Source organism: Periplaneta americana, chromosome 15 (genome assembly GCF_040183065.1).
Source record: "Periplaneta americana isolate PAMFEO1 chromosome 15, P.americana_PAMFEO1_priV1, whole genome shotgun sequence".
Taxonomy (NCBI): domain Eukaryota; kingdom Metazoa; phylum Arthropoda; class Insecta; order Blattodea; family Blattidae; genus Periplaneta; species Periplaneta americana.
The window spans coordinates 174,539,078-174,558,023 of NC_091131.1; the positions used below are offsets into that span (position 1 = coordinate 174,539,078).

At 36.1% G+C, this 18,946-nt stretch overlaps 1 protein-coding gene across 1 annotated transcript in view; it reads left to right on the forward strand.

The window, feature by feature from the left end:
• Positions 1 to 18,946, forward strand: part of LOC138715545 (uncharacterized protein CG3556-like) — a 142,771-nt gene that overhangs the window by 52,645 nt on the left and 71,180 nt on the right. The gene's annotated exons all lie outside the window — the stretch shown is intronic.

Genomic DNA, 18,946 nt, shown 5'->3' on the forward strand with positions numbered 1-18,946 from the left:
CACCCGCGAATTATGCATGTTGATTGGCCATTGTCTTGTTGTGTGATTTTTCTACTATGGGTGCCCTTTCAAATTTGTCAGTTAAAATCCGTACTCCTGTTTTCCGGACATCATCCATTGGAAGTGACTGTCGGGCAGCATTCGACTGGAGTGGTGGTGCATCATGGGAGAGTGATCTGCGATGTGCAGCCAAGCCCACATCGGGATTTGATGTCTGACAACAATGGTGGTTGTTTGTCCACCAAGTGAGGGGTCAATCGACGAGATATGTAGCTGTATAGCAGCAAGTGATTAGTAACCACACTATGTTTTCGACTGTGTTATGATACAAGGGTTTTCGGTCTGCTGGAGCTGACTTGGTGACTCTTCCTTGGACTCGCGGACTATCAATTCAGTGGCTGGAGTGATCCACAAGTAATGCTTGACAGTGCAAGTTATAAGTATGACTATGTTTGATTATATGTTGACTTAATTTGTAATAGTTGTCTGAAATTTCTTTACCGCTGTCCAGTAAGTGCGCTGTCGTTTATTGACAACTGTATGTAGGCACTGTGCGGAGCAAGAGGGAGGGCATGTACATTCCACTTCAAAGCATTATTAGCATGACTGTTGTATGAGCAGAAATAACCACATGCTATCCTGCACTTGGTACCAATATAATAATACCAGTACAATAATAAAATTATTATATTGATACCAGCGCCTCTTTTAATGTCAATTATTACTTATAATATTTCAGTTTATTTCATTTTACAAAATTATATATTCTTACTGTGAAATCATTCATGTAATGTGTTCCAATAGCTAACTGTAATTAGCTCTTATTTATTGTTATATAGTCCTGCGTTCATATTATCTATTGCTATATACTCCTGCATTCAAAGTGAAATAAATCATGTGTTTACAATATTCAAAATGCGTACTGTCGAGTGAACCCATTTATGCCCAAAATTTTTTTTTTGGTAAAAATTTGACGAAAACCGATTATTTGTAGTCCAAGCTCTTATACCGAAATTAATGCCAAATGCTGTTTTAGACTTTTTCAATGTATTGACATCTAGATACAGGTTGGATCGAAAATGACCCAGTGAGCAAATCAGGTGCAGTAATGCCATATAATACTCAAACTATTTATTTTCTGAACCTCATAGCAGTCATTATAGTTCATGCAATATTTCATGTATGTTATGAAAGAGAAAGAGCGTGTAACTTATTTCTTAACCATGTGGAGTTGACAAAAACACTTTCATGTAGAGGTATTTCACATCATGGGCATGGCTTGGTTGTTTTATTGCGACATCCTGCACATTGGTGACAAAGTCGCCATGCCATTCATATATCCTCTACCATCATCTCTCACAGATGGAGAAAAATGTTATTTCATTTGGTCTGTGTACTGTTGGTCCTATTTGAAGGGAACTGTGTCATACTTCTGTTGTGATGTTGGAACACAGCTTCTCCAAAATATTTGCGTGTTGCCCTGGATTCCAATTCTGAAATTCATTTGAAATGTTGTTGTCCATTATGTCTATTCTCCCAATATTTTGGTTGTAGTTGGAAATAATATTAGGCTGAAGGTATTTCTATCCTTTTTTCTCTTTCAAGGAAATATTTGCCTTCTGAACAGATACAACTGCACTTTGATTGGATAACACTGTGACCATAGCATTGTCTTTCCATTTGACTGCAGCAGTGTTATTCTCTTTGCATACGAGACATTCATAAACTCTGCAAACCATATTCTTCATCTGTTGGATGTCGTCAATGGGAAATTGTTCTTGTTTAGTCAACTGTCTGAAGATAGATCTGAACCTCACAAGTGATACCAACAAGGCACCACTTATGAGCCAACTAGGCCATAAGATAATGGGATAGAGCAGCTAGTTCCTTTCCACCTCCATTGCATACATTGCCGATTAGAAATTACAGTCTTGTTTTCTGTTACAGTACCGATAGCACTGAAGTTGTCACAGACGAGTCTATCAGATGTAAAAAATTGTCGAAGTACTAGTACAAAGAGAAGAGTTGATTGGGAAATTTCTGTTCGTTGTCTCACTAAGTAATAAATGGTAGATTCTCCGAGCTCAAGCTTATTACTTTTAGTATTATCAGTATGGCCTTGATGAATATCAAAAGATATACAATACCTTAGCTGTAGCCATAACCCAAATTTTATAGCCAAACCGAATAGGTTTCCCAACTTCATTACCCTGAATGCCAATCTCAGCACTTGTATTTAGTTGGTTAAGGCATAAATGATCGAGTTGTTATTACCATCTTCAATGAGTCATGGCTAGTATCATCAACATTATCAGGTGGAGAAAGTAGGTATAATGAAAATATTTTCTCAAGTTACTCTAAACCCCTTCTCTTCTAGATTATACAAAATTTTGTACGTATTTACACTGGCAGGCCAAACAGCAAAGACAATAAATTAGATTTTAGATATATGTGAAGAAAGTGAAACACTGCAATGAATGTGGCCACTGGGTCAAAAACGACTCACTTCTGTTATCAGTCTTCCTGCATTGCAGAAAACACCATGTGATTATTTCTAACCTAGGTACATATAGTCTTACATGACTTAGCTCAAAAGTCTGTACTAATTTGAACAAAATGTGTCATGGTTTGTTACCAACTTTGGATTATTTGGGTTCATCTGTAGCACTAATTGCAACGTGTAATTATGTCAGCCTGTACCTTTTGTATGAAAGCTGCTAATTGGAAATCGAATTGGCTGAAAGAACTGGAACGAGAAATAAACAGATTAGGTCTAAATTGGGTATGGAGAGAACTAGTGTCTATAAACACGAAAACCATTGGAAGAATAGTAAAAGAGAGGACAAACGAAATTTCGAGACAAGATATTTTTAGTAATATTAAAGACCTAGGGTCACTAAAATACTATAGTAAGGAGGTGAAGCAGTTTTGGGAACAGGAAGAATATGTTAGACTAAATTCAAGGGAAGAGAGAATGGGAATGGCATGGTGGAGATACGGTATCTGGAGACTCAAGAATAAGAGAGGGAACGTAGAGAAGGATAAATGTCCTTTGTGTGGACTAGCTGACGACGCAATGCATATTGCGTTAAAGTGTCAGGCAACGAATGATTTGAGAAACAGTTGGATGGATAAAAAAATTTCTACAAATAAACGCTATAGTAGCTTATAAAAAAAATGAATGGTCACCTAAACGCAAGCAATCTGCATAAATTAGGAAAATTTCTTTTTAGAGTTAAAATTAGATGGGAAGAGAAAGTCAAAACTCTAATGGAGATGGATTTATAAATGTTGAGTAGTCACCTGATAAGAAACTACGAAGAGTAGTCAGTGAAGTTAACAGAATAATTCTTAAGAGATTGAGCATAAAAATGAATAAGCTAAAGTAGAAGTTTTGAATAAAAGAGGTATACTTATTAGTTGATTATTATTATTATTATTATTATTATTATTATTATTATTATTATTATTATTGTGTACAGAGGATACTTATAGGTTCAATATGTATTAGTTTTTGTTATATTTGTATAGAGAGTGATGGCGGATTAAGAACTGGAATACATCTAATCCGCCATGATGTGAACAAAGATTGATGAAATAAATAAATAAATAAATATCACAAATAAATAAATAAATTATGTCAGCCACAACAATGCTCATCTAAGGAGAAAATTGCGCAGGAAGAAAGAAATGATCTGCAGTAGTGTAAATAACAATTTCATCAACAATAAAAGAAACAAAGACCTTTAATAATAGAAATGAAACTAACATTTATGGGTGGGTCGAAAATGACCCAGTGGGCATAAAAGGGCTGATTAAGGTGAATGTCGATGAATGCTGATAACGAGAAATTGCATCATAGCTTCTGCCTCCGTTTATTATTGTTTCAGAGGAGGAATTGATATTTTTGTATGAGTCACGAATTGCAGTGCCGCCAATACAATTCTAGTAAATAGTGTTATCTGTCCAGTACTCCAGTAGACTGCACTGTACCGCTACGCCTGAGATAAGAGATTGTCACACACTTCATTACGAGCAGTTGTTTTGGCTGCCATAGATAATCATTCATCAGACAAGTAATATAAGGGGCATTTTAGAATATTATTTATCTCACTATAATGTATCTTTATTTCTAGGCCACGTTAGTTATTATGCAGTCACTCTTGTTCTTTTATTGGTTTTACCTCATTGCCAGGAGAAACTATTTTATGTTTAGCTTTACTAGTAAGTTGTTGTTATCCCCTTGGTTGGTGGGGGATGATGTACCTTGCCTAATTGTTACACACATTAAGGACTACTTTCTATATTGTTAAAATTGACTTTTATGTTACTAAAGTAGCGTTTTATTTGCTATTGTTAAATAACGAGACAGTTCAGAGCTTACTTATTATGTCATCATGTTCTGTATCCTGTCATGTCCTCGGCAGGGAGAAGGACACTATGCCACAGTTACAAAGACATATGTGTGCTTTAAAAGCATAAAAAGTCAAGTAATATGTTAAACTCTTCCGAAGTGTTACTTTTACATGGAAGCTAAGATGTCTATTCTTCTCTCATGTATCTTTTACCCTTCTATAAAGAAATTCATGTAAAGTTTGTGACCATGGAGCTCATTGAAAAGTATTTTAAATGGTACCATACCATAAAATATATTTTATAACTATATATTTGATAACAATACAGGTAATGAGCATCATTATATTTCGAAAACAGTAGTGGAGCACCACAAGTGATTACAAATATTCACTTCAATTCTTAATTTTTTTTCAATGTTAATGTTTGAATACAAAATATATATTACAGATATTCTAACTGTTACATAGGAAATTACATGTTAATTTTATGTTAAGCTGCAAGATACAAGATGCAGTCAACATATTTCCAAACTGTGCTCGTATTTATTATACTGTTAAACATATGTGTGTGTGTCACTGAAGATTGCTGCTTTCATGCCTGTTGAGTCAATCTATCTAACAGTGTCAGATTGTCTTTAAGCCTTCAGTACTCATGTGGGGAACACCTGTCAACCAGCGTGTTTCTTTTCATTGTTATATTTCCTAGAAAGGATTTACAATGGTGAGACTTTAGGTACCTTCAAAACCAAGTTCACGTTCTTTAGTTTCAGTCTTGAAGTTCCTCTTATAACTTGCGTAGCTAAGGTTTTATTCTTCTGGGTGGCAATTGTAAACCACGCGACTTTTTACATTACGTTTTCTGTAAAGTTTTGGTAAATATTCATTATCACTTTTGTGAGTTATATACTGTATCTTTAGGGATACAGTGAAACCTGCCTTTGTGGTCACTTCATTTAAACGGCCACCTGGCCAAAAGGCCAATTTTCTCTGGAACCAATTGGATTTTCCATAAGATCAATACAAATTCTCTCTTTATTTAGCGGCCACTTCATGCGCGGCCAGCGGCCGGGGTCTATTTGGATTGGAACCTGACTATAACGGTCACTGTCCAACAAAAAATCTTTTCACCGATACTGTCTGACCTATTTTTTCGATGGTTAGAGGACAGGAAGCAATAGCTAAGTGTACAACAGTACACCCTCCATATCTTGGGGTTAGTTGGTTACTGTTTTTATGACTCTTTTGTCACTTTCCACTCCGACCCTGCACAGCTATAAATTCTTATTCGTTTTTTAAGGATTGAAACACGGACTTTTTCTATCGAAAATGTCACAGTATGTTTTAGGTAGTTAACCATTCTAATTTTTTTTTATTTTCTTTCTCCTCTTTCTATCTTTCTCTATTTGGACCAGCTTTTACGAATTTTTCTTCTTTTCATTCACTTGATTCAGAGGAATTGTGAAGTTAGTTTGAGAGAGAAATCATGTCTAACAATAAATTTATAGTGGTGTTAAGTTTAGAGATGAGACGAAAAATGATTGAAGAAAGTGAGAAGGGAACATCTGTGAGAAAAATTGCAGAAATATTCAAATATGGAAGGACACAAATAAACGGTATAATTAAGAATAAAGATGAAATATTAAAAAAAAATGGGAGGAAGAGAGAATCTTTGTTTAGTAATGTGAATGATTTCATTTACGAATGGTTCAAGTGTGCGAGGGTGAAGAAATTGCCAATAAGTGGGCTTATGATTCAAGAGAAAGCTCTTGAAATTGCCAAAGAACTCAATGTAAGAAATTTTGTTGCTAGTAATAGTGGTTAGAGTGCTTTAGAAAACGGCATAACATTGCATTTCATTCTTGTCTGGTGAAGAAGGTGACATTGCAAACAATGTTATTGAAGAATGGAAAAAATAGACTGCCTTCAATTCTTGCGGAATATGAACTCAAAGACATTTACAGTGTTGACGAAACAGGTTTTTTTTCAGGGCCCTCCCTAACAAAACTTAAGTTTTAAGAAAAAAGAGTGTAAAGGGGGGAAGTTGGCAAAAGACAGAATAACCCTGCTCTTTTGTTTTAATGCTGCAGGAGAAAAAGAACCACTCTTAATGATAGGGAAATCATTGAAACCGAGATGTTTGAAAAATATTGACGTGGGCTTATTGGAGGTGAAGTGGACTGCCAACAATAAAGCTTGGATGACATCATCATTGTTTGAGAATTAGCTATGCGATTTCAATTCCAAGATTAAACGACAAAATCGCAATGTGATCCATGAAATTGGTGTTTCTTCTCCCAAATACGACATCACACCTCCAGCCCCTTGATCAAGGTATTATCCAATTATTTAAACTGAGGTACCGCAAGCGAGTTTTGAAATGGCTAGTTGCAAGAATGGAACAGGCTGACATTAATATGCATGATTGTTGTACGCGCACAGTCCTAAAAAGTCAGTGAAATTCAGTATTTTCATGCAGATTCATAACAAAACACAACCTTAATCAAGCGGCCACCTGATAAAACGGCCATTTTACAAGGTAACTTCAGATGGCCGCTTTAGACAGGTTTCACTGTAATTCATATAATGAAATTTTCTCATGAAATTTCGGCCAGTGTATGGGACCGGTGCCCACCCAGCATCGTGATGCACTTGGGGAGCTACGATAGTTAGCGAAATCCGGTTGCGAATGCCAGCTATAACAGCTGGGAGGATCATCGTGCTAACCACACGAATCCTCCATTCTGGTTGGATGATCGTCCACCTCTGCTTCGGCATGTGGGCGTGAGGCCAGCAGCCAGCTGGTCGGTCTAGGCCCTCCACGGGCTGTTGTGCCACGGATTATTATTATATTAATCCATATAATGTTAACATAGCTGACATCAAGGAGATGTATGAGCAAAAATTGCAACAATATATTTAATATATTAATAACAAAATCATATAGGCCTAGGTAAACAATATGTATATGACATATTCACACACTACTACAAACTGAAGACTGCATATTTTTGGACGATTAATACTTCCCACTCCACCCGGCTCGGCTTGGTTGTAGCAACAAAAGAATCTACCTGCAACCTCCCCTCACCGATGGCAAGAATACCTCAGGTCCCAGCACTGAACTCGTTGGAGGAAGACAGTAGTTTATTGTCTTTAGTACAGAATGGGTATGTGGTTTGCCACTTATACCTAGGATTTGTTTTGCTACCTGGTAGTGGATTGAATTTAGTTGTGCTTCTATTTGGTCCTGAGGCTTTGGTAATATGGCCATGGCGTAGTCTTGTAGTGCTATCAAGAAGTTGTTGTATAGTAGGTGAAGTGCCATGTAGTGGTTTCCACAATATCTGCTGGTTATATACTTGAATATTATTCTCCGTTTTAATTTCTGGAGGAGGTTTGAGTAATGTGTTTTTCCCGAGAAGTTATTGCCCATATCTACACCCAGAATTTTGATACAGGTTTGGGTATCTAGTCTGTGTTTCTGGATTTCTATTTCATTCCATAAGTAAGGGCGCTTTCGTCTTTTATGGAATATGATATGTTTACTTTTCCTAGGATTTATTGTTAGTTCTCGTTGATTAAGGTAAAACTGGATGGTCTCAATGTCTTCTTGAATGTATTGTTTGAGATTTTCTGTAGGTTTGTCTTGGGGGATTTTGGTTGTTATATATATGAAAGGTATACGGGAAAAACGATCAAGGTTCATCAAAAATCGAAATTGAGTTAATAATGCTATCTTATAGTGGAAAAGAAGTACTATCATGTGGTCTAGCTAGTAATAATAAATCATCGTTCTTGACATTCCACTACGTCAATTTCTATTAAATACACACATAAGAAAGTATTAAGTGCTTAAACTTTAAAATTCGTTTTTCTCGAAACTTTCTAAAATGGACCTTGATCGTTATTCCCGTGTACCCTTCGTATGTCATCAGCCGAAAATTAGTACGAGTATGTTGCTTTTTTGTAGTGGGAGCTGTGATAGGCCCATGATGTAAATGGTGAAAAGTATTGGACTGAGCAACGAACCCTGTGGTATTCCTAAGTTGATAATTCTGGTTGTTGTGTTTCCATAGGCTGCCGGGAAGGACACAGCTCTATTGGTCATGAGATTAATGATGACTTAATTCTGTGGCCGGGAGGAAAAAGGTCTTAAGTCAATTTTTTGTGTAAATGATATATTCTGAAAGTGAAACAATTCTCTACAATCTGGTAAAACGGTTAAAGTCAAATAAGACTCCTGACTGGATTTATAGAGCATTACCAAATGTCCAAAGTATTTTTTGAATCGAACACACACAGAATAAAGGACTTAAGAATATTTAATACTTTATTCCTTACAAACCATCACATGTTTTCTTTCCATGCTTCCCTATTAAGAAGGTCTAAAATGTATTTTAGCCATTTTATCACATACTGATGCCCTTTCCTTTTAAAACTTTAAGCACAGGGGTAAATAGCCCTATAATTGTTTAAGACCCATTTTGCATTCCTAATAATTCACATTTCTCATTTATTTTGACATGAAAAAGGTCTTATGTTTAATAGTCCCTTCTACTCAGTTTGGGTCGTAATCTTAAAAGGGCTTAAGTGCGGCTATTTTTGGAAATAATCAAGAAAAGTGTTAAATGAGCAACATTACCTACTTTAGAAGAAATACAAAAATAATATCCAGGAAAAACCTCTCAATTAAAAGAACTCTATAATTGACACCAATTTCAATCTTTCTACTACTTTCCTGAAAAGTATAAAATTTTTACTTAAGACCTTTTTCCTCCCGGCCACAGAAATATATCTGGAGGGAGTAAAATTTTTCCATTTCTTGTTGTAGATTTGAGAGTATCACTGAATCATAGGCATTTGATATGTTCATCGCTTCTAGATTGAGTTGTTGCCTTTGGGTCCATGCTGATCTAAGACTATATGCAGTAGACAATCTGTTGTATTGTGTCCCTTTCTATATCCATATTGACATTTGGGCCATTGTCCCATTCTTTCCATATAAACAAATAATATTCGTTGTGTTAGAATTTTTTCAAATATTTTCCTTACGGTATTTGTTAGGATTATCGGACGAAAATCTTGCACCTGGAATCCTGTCGTTCCTGGTTTTTGTATGGGTATGAAATAATATTGTCTCCATGAATTAGGGATCGCATTTTGTTTTAAAATATGTGTGTATGCTTTTGCTAATATTGTATAGTATTTGTCAGGCAAATTTTTCACAATTTCATAAGAGATTCCATCAGATCCCGTGACCATTCCTTTCTGCACTGTTTGTAGTGCTATTTTAATTTCTTCAGGCGTGATGTCTGTTGTGAGGTTATCTGCCACCCCGTCATAAATGAAATGTGGCAAGCGGTTTTTATTCTGAACCTCATCTGGTGCGATCATGTTTAGGAAGTCCTCCTGTAACTTAGGGTGTCTTTGTATAATGGAGTTTTGTGGACTTTCTTTTCGTTTTATTTGCTTCCAGACCATTGAAGTGGATGTGTGGCCTGTAATTTGGGAGCAGAAGGTTTTCCAGGTCTTGCGTTTGGCATTGAGAATGAGCCTTCGTATCTTTGCCTTTTGTCATTTGTATGCAATGTAATTGGTTAAATTTTTTTGGCAGATGAAAGTTTTTGCCATTTCTTTCCTCTTGTTGATTTCCTCCCTTATCTCCTCACTCCACCATTTGGGTTTGACAGTACTGTGCCAGTTTTTGGTCGATTTGGCTGATTTGTTGCGATTTTCCTCAAATCGGCTGTAGTCTGTTATGATTTGCACAAGCTGCTCAATATCCACTTCCGTGTCTGCCTGTATGATAACTACTTTTGTGCTCTGTTGGCAAATTGTTTGTATGTATGTATGTATGTATGTATGTATGTATGTATGTATGTATTCACACCACAATGGGTATATACCCGGTGGCAGTGGTTACTAATTACACTCAATAATGACAATAATAAACTTATTAATTAAAAATACAATTAATAATATTATTAATTGATGAACTAGTGGACTTAATAATAATACTAATAATTAATACTAACAATAATTAATAATAATAATAATAATAATAACAACAGGGAATATCCTAAATTAAATGAAACGATCGCTTAAAATAACATTTGAAATAAATCTAATTTGTATCTTAAACGTAAGATCGAACTAAAACCCACGAGTATGATATGTTCATATCTGCACAAGTACCTTTCAACATTACACTCATTTCGCTGTCAACTCACTCACTGCACTGGAACTATGACACATTTCACTGATTCTATCCTGATTTCACTAACACTTCAAAAACATTTCACTGTTCAAATACTTTGCACTGCCACTATAAACTATAAAGCTTCACTGACAGGAACACGTTTCACTTACACTACACACTTCACTGACACAACATAATTCTTCACTGATACAACACTTCAATAACAACATATCATTTACATCCTTTAAATACTGTGTATAATTACAGCCTATTAGTAAAAGCCTTAAGCCTATTTTTAAATACATTTTTGGTTGTTGGTAAAGCCTTTAGTAAGTCTGCAGGTAAAGCATTCCAGTCCCTGATAGTATGATTGAGAAAAGAAAACTTTCCAGTGTCCGTTCCCTGCCTTCTTTCCCTCAATTTATATGAGTGGGCGTTCCTTCAAGAGTAATTTGGCGGCTGCAACCTATTTTTTATTTCTCTCCAGGCAGGCTCACCTCTGTATGTTTTGAACAATGCGCATAATCGAATTCGCGTTCTCCTGTGCGTGAGTGTGTCCCATTTTAATGGTGAATTTTTCCGACAACACTTGAGAGCCCGTTTTTGAATCTTTTCCAGTGTCTTAATATGTTCTAATCTGTAAGGATCCCAACATGCAGCACCATATTCCATTACTGGATGTACTAGTGATTTATATGCAATCTCTTTGGATTTATCAGAACCTTTTCTTAGTACCCTCATCACAAAGTGTAATGCGCTCCATGCTTTTCCCGCTGTGTCTGTAACGTGTTCCCCCCAGCCGAGATCGCTGCTAAATGTTATTCCGAGGTATTTACATTTGTTAACTTCCGGAATGGTTTCACCCCCTAACGTATACGATGCGACTATTTTATTTCTTTTCCTTGTAAAGCTGATGGCTTTGTTCTTTAGAGAATTTATTTTCATTTTGTTGGCTATTGCCCAATCGTTTATTCTATTGAGGTCATTCTGGAGAAGAGTAGTATCTTCATAACTTTTTATTTCCCTGTATACCATACAATCATCCGCGAATAAGCGAACCCTAGACAAGATATTAACTGGCAGATCATTTACAAAAGCCAAGAATAGAAGAGGCCCCAAGACACTCCCCTGCAGGACCCCGGAAGTAATTTCAATTGGGTTCGATAATTCCTCCCCTACCCATACTCTCTGAGTGCGACAAGTTAAAAATTCCTTGATCCACTGGAGCACTCTGAAGTCAATCCCCGTTGATTGTAGTTTAACCAACAATATATCATGTGGGACTACATCGAATGCGCGTGAAAAGTCAGTAATCACTGCATGTACTTGGCTACTTGAATTCTATTCCGTCTTCTAAATCCTGACATACAGTTACTAATTGACTCTCACATGAATAGCCCGCCCGAAATCCATGCTGACAGTTATGTAACCAATTTGAGTCATCCCAATGCTGCCTTAGATAAGCTGAAATCAAGTGTTCCATCTGTTTGCAAACCACAGAGGTGTGGCTGACCGGTCTGTAATTTTTTGTATCTGAGCGAGACCCTGACTTATAAATTGGCACCATTATTGCATCTTTCCAATCTCGCGGGACAATACCATTGTTAATTGATATTTCAATTATATGCAATGTCGTTTGATTACTTGGTTGATTGATATGGATATGGGAAAATGATCACTGCTCATATTATCCATTTTGATTTGCCAAGTCGCAGTTGGAATGAGATTGTTTGAGAGGAAAGTGACGTCTGGTGAGCTATTTTGCTGTCCTAATTATGTCCTTTCTTATCATGAATAAAATTCCTCCACCTTCTCTTTGTAGTCGGTCTAAGTGTATGATTGTGAAACCCTGGATAGTAAATTTTGTTGGTGAGTATAACCATGTTTCAGATATGAAAACTATGTCAGGCTCTTCTTGTATAATAAATTGTTGGAATTCTACCTTTTTGTTTTGAATGCTTCGGGCATTCCATTGGATTAGTTTAAGACCTCGAAGACCTTCTGGCATTTGAGCTGGAGTTTTTTTAGAATTTTTTTTTTTTTTTTTTTTTACTCTCTTGGTAGAATTTGTTGGATCATTTTGTAAATTTCTAGTCTCTCATTTTCCATTTTCTTCGGCTTTTCGGGCTTTGTTTCTTGGTAGGGAGGATTTGTTCCCGCGTCCTTTGGGCATTGTGGGGTTGATGCACTACTTTTCTTGTTGGGGAGTAAGTCCTGGGTTATTGTGATTTCTGCTAATTCTGTATATTGGACCTCTTTACCATATAGTTCTTTATGTTTGCCTGGTGTGGTTCGACACTGGACCTGCTTGTTGTTTTCCTCTTCGTCTACCTTCCTACTCTGGGGGAGCCCCAGTTTTGATGTAGGTGTTTCTGTGAAGTCTCTTTTTTTCCTACTTGTTTCTGGCTGTGTACTGTTTTCTACCTGTGGGCTGTGTATAGTTTGTGTGGTATATATTTTTGGTAGCTCCGGAAAGTTATCTTTATTTGTATTTGAGTTGTTCTGTATTGCAACTGCTGCGTAGGACTTGCGACCAGTTAGTAGCTGCATGGCATCATTTCGTGACATTCGTGTTTCATTTACTTTCTGCAAAATTTGTGTTTCCAGCTTTTTGTTTGGACAGTTATCATCTACTAGGGTGTGAGGGCCCTGACAGTTGCTACATTTATGCAGGTGCTGCGACATCGTTCCACCGGATGTGTGTCGCCACATTTTCTGCACTTCTGTGTATTTTTACAGAATTTGGCTGGGTGTCCAAATTTGAAGCAGTTTAGGCATTGTATTATGGAAGCTTGAAAATTTTGTATTTCGTATCTGTTGCAATACAGAGTGAGGGCTTTTGGCAGAGACTGTGACCTACATGTTATTGCTACTGTTTGGGTGGGAATATATTCTACTTGCCCATCCTGGTTGATGCTCCTTTTTTTGAAACGATGGATATGCGTGATTTTTGCGCCATCTTCCATTTTGGCTGCCTGCAATATTTCCTTATCTTGAATGTTCACTTCCACTAGATGACTCGATTTTCAGCAGACGACAGGCTATAGGTGTAGCAGGGAATCCAGTATCTGCAAACGAAATGAAACTAATGTGAGGAATGTTACAACAGGTGTGCTAAACGTGAGGAATGTTACAATAGGTGTGTAGTATAATGTTACATTAGATTACATAACGTGTGTATTGCGTTATGTTAGGTTTGGTTAGGTGTGTAATGTTAGAACAGGTGTGTAGTATTTTCTGACAGGTTACAACGTTACATTTTGTACTATTCTCAGATGTTATTTTATGTTAGGTTAGGTTAGCTGAGTATTATTCTCAGACGTTAGGTTAGGTTAGGTTAGGTGTGTACTATTCTCAGACGTTAGGTTAGATTAGGTTAAGTGTGTACTATTCTCAGATGTTAGGTTAGGTTAGATTAGATTAGGTGTATAAGATTATATGAAAGGTTACGTTAGGTTAGGTTTATATTGTCGGACCATCGGATCTTGCCCCGTGAGATATGCGAACTGAACCCTAATTCCTTCTGAGCCTCGGTAATTCATTTCTCTTCCTGCATTTCTATCTCTCTCCCTTTCTCTCCCCCACTATTCACAATTTTGAGCCTCCTTGCGGGGACAGTTTATTTGCACTTGCAGTCCAGTGTTGTCAACTCAACATGAATACTGCAGCACGGAGTTACAGTCTTAGGCTGTGACGCAGTGGTGAAAAAAATATTAAGCAAGTAATAGCATTTTGCGATGAAGAGAAACAAACAGGTCATCTCTTTCCTATAAATAAGGCAACAATAAAAACAGCTGCGATCACTTGTGAGACTTATTTTATTTCAATTGATTACGTATTAAAATTACTGACTTACCTGATAGTAATACAATATGTTATGTAATTTATATAGGCAAGTCATAGCGCTTAATAAAGAAAATCAGAAGAGGGAGAGTCTGTGGAGATGAAAAGTTAGAATCACCAGGGAAGAACAGACCTAGAGAACCTTTAATTCTTGTAGATCATATGAACCGATGTATATTTTAAGAAAAAAGATACAAGAATTTAATAATAAATTCCGACATTGAAGAAATTACTGAAGGTTACGAGAGAAGCAATAATTTCCAAAGTTGGAGAGAAACGCTACAGAAAGTGATTCGAAACATGCAGTTTAGGTTTAAAAAATGTCGAAATACAAGATGTATTTTGATTGAAAGAAATGATATTGTAGCATGGAGGACCAGTTATTTATGACAACGTTTGACGGAAGTTTGGCAACATCCCTATTCGGCAAGGTTCGTGGCCTGCTGTTTGATGTGGTGGGAGGAAAGCGGGTGGAATGGAGTGAGTACAGGTGTTAACTTTTTCAAGAACGATGACAGCGCTGAAGGAGCACAGATCCGATGGTCCGATAATTGTCAGCACAGCATATCTTGAGGACTTACGTTTGGAGAGAGGAATGACTTCTTTCTGTGATTGGCTGAACCATTGAGGGCGTGTCTAGCAATATTACGAATGTTTGATACTACTAAGCCCATGGAAGAGTTAAAGGCTGCTCACGGCCTACTGTATAATATTTTGCAAATTATAAAGTGGAATTTATATTAAAGCAGTGAATAGAACGTCTAAAATAATGTATTTTTTAATTGCCAGGATTGGACTTAGTAATTTCACAAAATATCATTTTTGTACCATGTATTAATAAATATCTTATAACTGAATATGTTGCATAGAAAGTGAAATAATGCATATGGTTTGTGAAATGTTTTAAAATGTAACTTTATTAAATATTGGGAATCCTAAATATTTATACGGCACCAATAATATTAAAATTAATCGTGTATTATAGTACGACTTTTCGACAGTAATTTACCAAAACGTACCTTATGCGATAAGATTTAATAATAAATGGCTCTGTTGAATTTCCGAAACAATATTTCGTGTTTTGCATAGTAGACCTGTGATTGCCAATAAGGCCTTCATCATAGGGTATGTGCTTTTTATAATATAATATTAATTAAAGCAAAAATGAGAAATGAAATTTTAGATCATGGATTGCACCTACCAAATTATGTCTTAAAATACTAAACAGAGTAGATTTTTCTGCGTTTGTCGAATGCGCATCATTATATTTACGAAAAGGCACTTTTCAGTGCCAATAATTTATTTTGTGTGCACAAGGTTGGAATTTTGAAGTAAGAGGAAAAGGGTGCAATCCATGTTCTGGAGTTTATCCGAAAAAAGTACAGGTAGGACTAATTAGCACAGTTCAAATACATATAATATTTTGTAACTGAAAAACATAAAGTACCGATAGTAAGTTTAGTTTATTTCGTCGAATATTTTAAAAACAAGTCACTGGAACAATTAACACTTTTTTCATATCTTAATAATAAAATTAAATCCATATAGTGCATCACTTATCATTGGAAACAGCAAGAATTATTAGCACACTCATTGCAAACTAGGAGCTGACTAATGTGGCAGAATTTTGATAAGGGAGTTGTACTGTATGTATACAGGATGTTTAAAAAATACGGGGCATAATTTCAGGTATGTATTTACCACATATAGATAATCAAAATAGTTCATTACAACATGTATCCGGAAATGCTTTATTTCCGAGTTATGGTCTTCACAACATTGAAATTCACCGGAACGTTTTTCTTTCCGCAGATCGTTGCCGTCAAAGGAGACATTAAGAGGGCACTCTGACAGTTCATTCCGAGGCAAAGGTTACATTCAGTGTTATGTTGGCGTTAGACTGTGTGACATGTATTCAAATCAAGAGCTGGCAGAGATACACTTCATGTACGGTAAGGCGGACGGCAATGCTGCGCTGGCTCGTCGTTTGTACCAGGAGAGGTACCCACAGCGACAATGTCCAAATCAGAAGACATTTGTACGTCTCCATTACCGTCTGTGCGACTGTGGAAAATTTAACTCTCCTGGTTTGGGAAGAGGACGACCAAGATCTATAACTCCAGAAGTATAGGAGGAGATTCTGGAGGCTGTGAACATGACTCCTTCTATCAGCACACGAAGGGTAGCGTTGTAAATCAATGTTCCTCATACGACTGTCTGGAGACTGTTGAAAGAGTATCAATTGTATCCTTATCATTTGCAACGTGTACAGGCCCTGTCACCAGCAGGTCAATGAGACATCGATGTGAGTTCTGTATTCAAGTAGGATGTGGACATTTTGAACATCTTCTGTAATGACGACCTGCGGAAAGAAAAATGTTCCGGTGAATTTCAATGTTGTGAAAGCCATAACTCGGAAATAAAGCATTTCCGGACACATGTTGTAATGAACTATTTTGATTGTCTACATGTGGGAAATACATACCCGAAATTATGCCCAGTATTTTTTAAACACTCTGTATTTGTTAGAAATTATATAAATTTCAATAATGATAATAGCTTTTCAAAATTTAGCAGAGAGCAGATTTAGAACTCTGTGTTGCAGAATTAGAATGAAACAAGAGGTTTATGCAGGTTGCTCTCTGGATACTTCCAACATTTCCTTATTGGTAATAGAAAATGTATAACAGAGTCTACATGTTAAAAACACAAGTGGGCCTACATGTTTTACGGAAACTGAAATACTATCTTACTGAGAACACTAGAAAGGAACTTTCCAACTGGAAAAAAAAAAAAGATTGATTTTTGCAATTCATTATATAATTTTATGAAAGGGTAGATTAGAAAGTTATGGTACTGTATAGTTTCCATTATAAATGCTCTTTCAGGCCATGATGCCCAACCAATAAGTATGCACAATAATCTTGTTGCAACAAAACACCAGTCTAAAGTTTGGTTGTCATAAATGAAGAATATTTAAAGCACTTTGAATCGAAGTTATAATATGAAACCTGAGAATCAGGATATAACGATGACATGAATAGTAAATTCGATGCGTTTCAAAATACATTCTTAAATATCTTTGAATCTATAATAAAATTATAAAAATTCCAACACATCTATAACCAATGGATTACGCAAGGCATAAAAATCCCTTATGAACTTAAGAGCAGCCCAGTAGCCAGGGGAGTGTAGAGGGCCTCCCTAAATGTGAAAGGAATAGAAGGGTATTCGGGAAAAACGGTCATGGTCCATCAAAAATCGAAATTGAGTTAATAATGCCATATTATAGTGGAAAGGAAGTACTATCATGTGGTCTAGCTAGTAATAAGAAATAATCGTTCCACTACGTCAATTTCTATTAAATACACACATAAAAAAGTATTAAAATTCGTTTTTCTCGAAACTTCATATCGTTATTCCCGCGTACCCTTCTTTATCAGTGTTTCGATTTATTTGTAAATTTGGAATGGGCTGTGGTGACCCATTTGAGGTGAAATAATGTTCGTAAGTAGTTGAATGATTATTCAGTTCATTCAATTTATAAAATTACAGTCATTATTCTTTTGTTTATTGGTAATATTGCATTATTTATTTATTTATTTATTTCATCAATCTTTATTCACGTCATGGCGGATTAGATGTCATAAGCTTATTGCATTATAGTTATTATTCTTAATTATTTCATACTATGAAATATTCTTCAGTTCAGATATTTTAAAAAAAGTATTATTTTCTGTTGTTTTAATTCCAACTGTAAGGTATCAAAATATATGAAAACAACACAGTGGTGATGCAAATAAGAAAACATCAAATTCAGAAGCACAATAAGTTTTAGGCTGCAGTGCAAGTCTTTGGGCCTCACCCCCGCAAAAAAAAAAAAAGAGAAGTATACACCAGATATTGTATGTTCCATTACATACCTACATAAGTGTTATGCACATGGGCAGGTGTTTCACTGCAAACCAGCGTTCTTCAATCTTTCCTATTTTGTGCTTTCCTCATATGATCCAAATATGTTCTAATATTTTACTATTTTACCTTGTGCTATCTGGACATAATAATCTTACTTTTTTTTTTCTCCTACAGTGATAATAATGTGTTTACTATACCTTATAACCTACAAATAGGAAATTGCCTGCTCTTTCTTCTTTCTTTCGATCAAGTTAGCCAAAACATTTCACAATGAGTTCAAAACAGAAATCAATCCTGAGTTTTCTTTTTCTGAGAAAATAACAGCACCAGCCCCAGAGTCAATCACAAGTAGAAATAGTGGATCTTTGGATACTTCCAAGGACTTGAGTGCAGAAGCTGAAAGTTCAGTCATACCTAACGTCAGTGTCAGTTTGCCCAGCATTATTCAGAATACAGAAATATAAATAAATAAATATTCCACTCTTTCTCACGCACTTGAAGATCTTAATAGCAGTGAACTTACTCAACCTTACCTTTCTGCCTGTCCAGTCATTGTCTCAGAGGCCGTAGCTCCGCTTTTCTCTATTCCTGGTGTAAGACATGGGACGTCCACCGCTGTGGAATAATGGTTAGC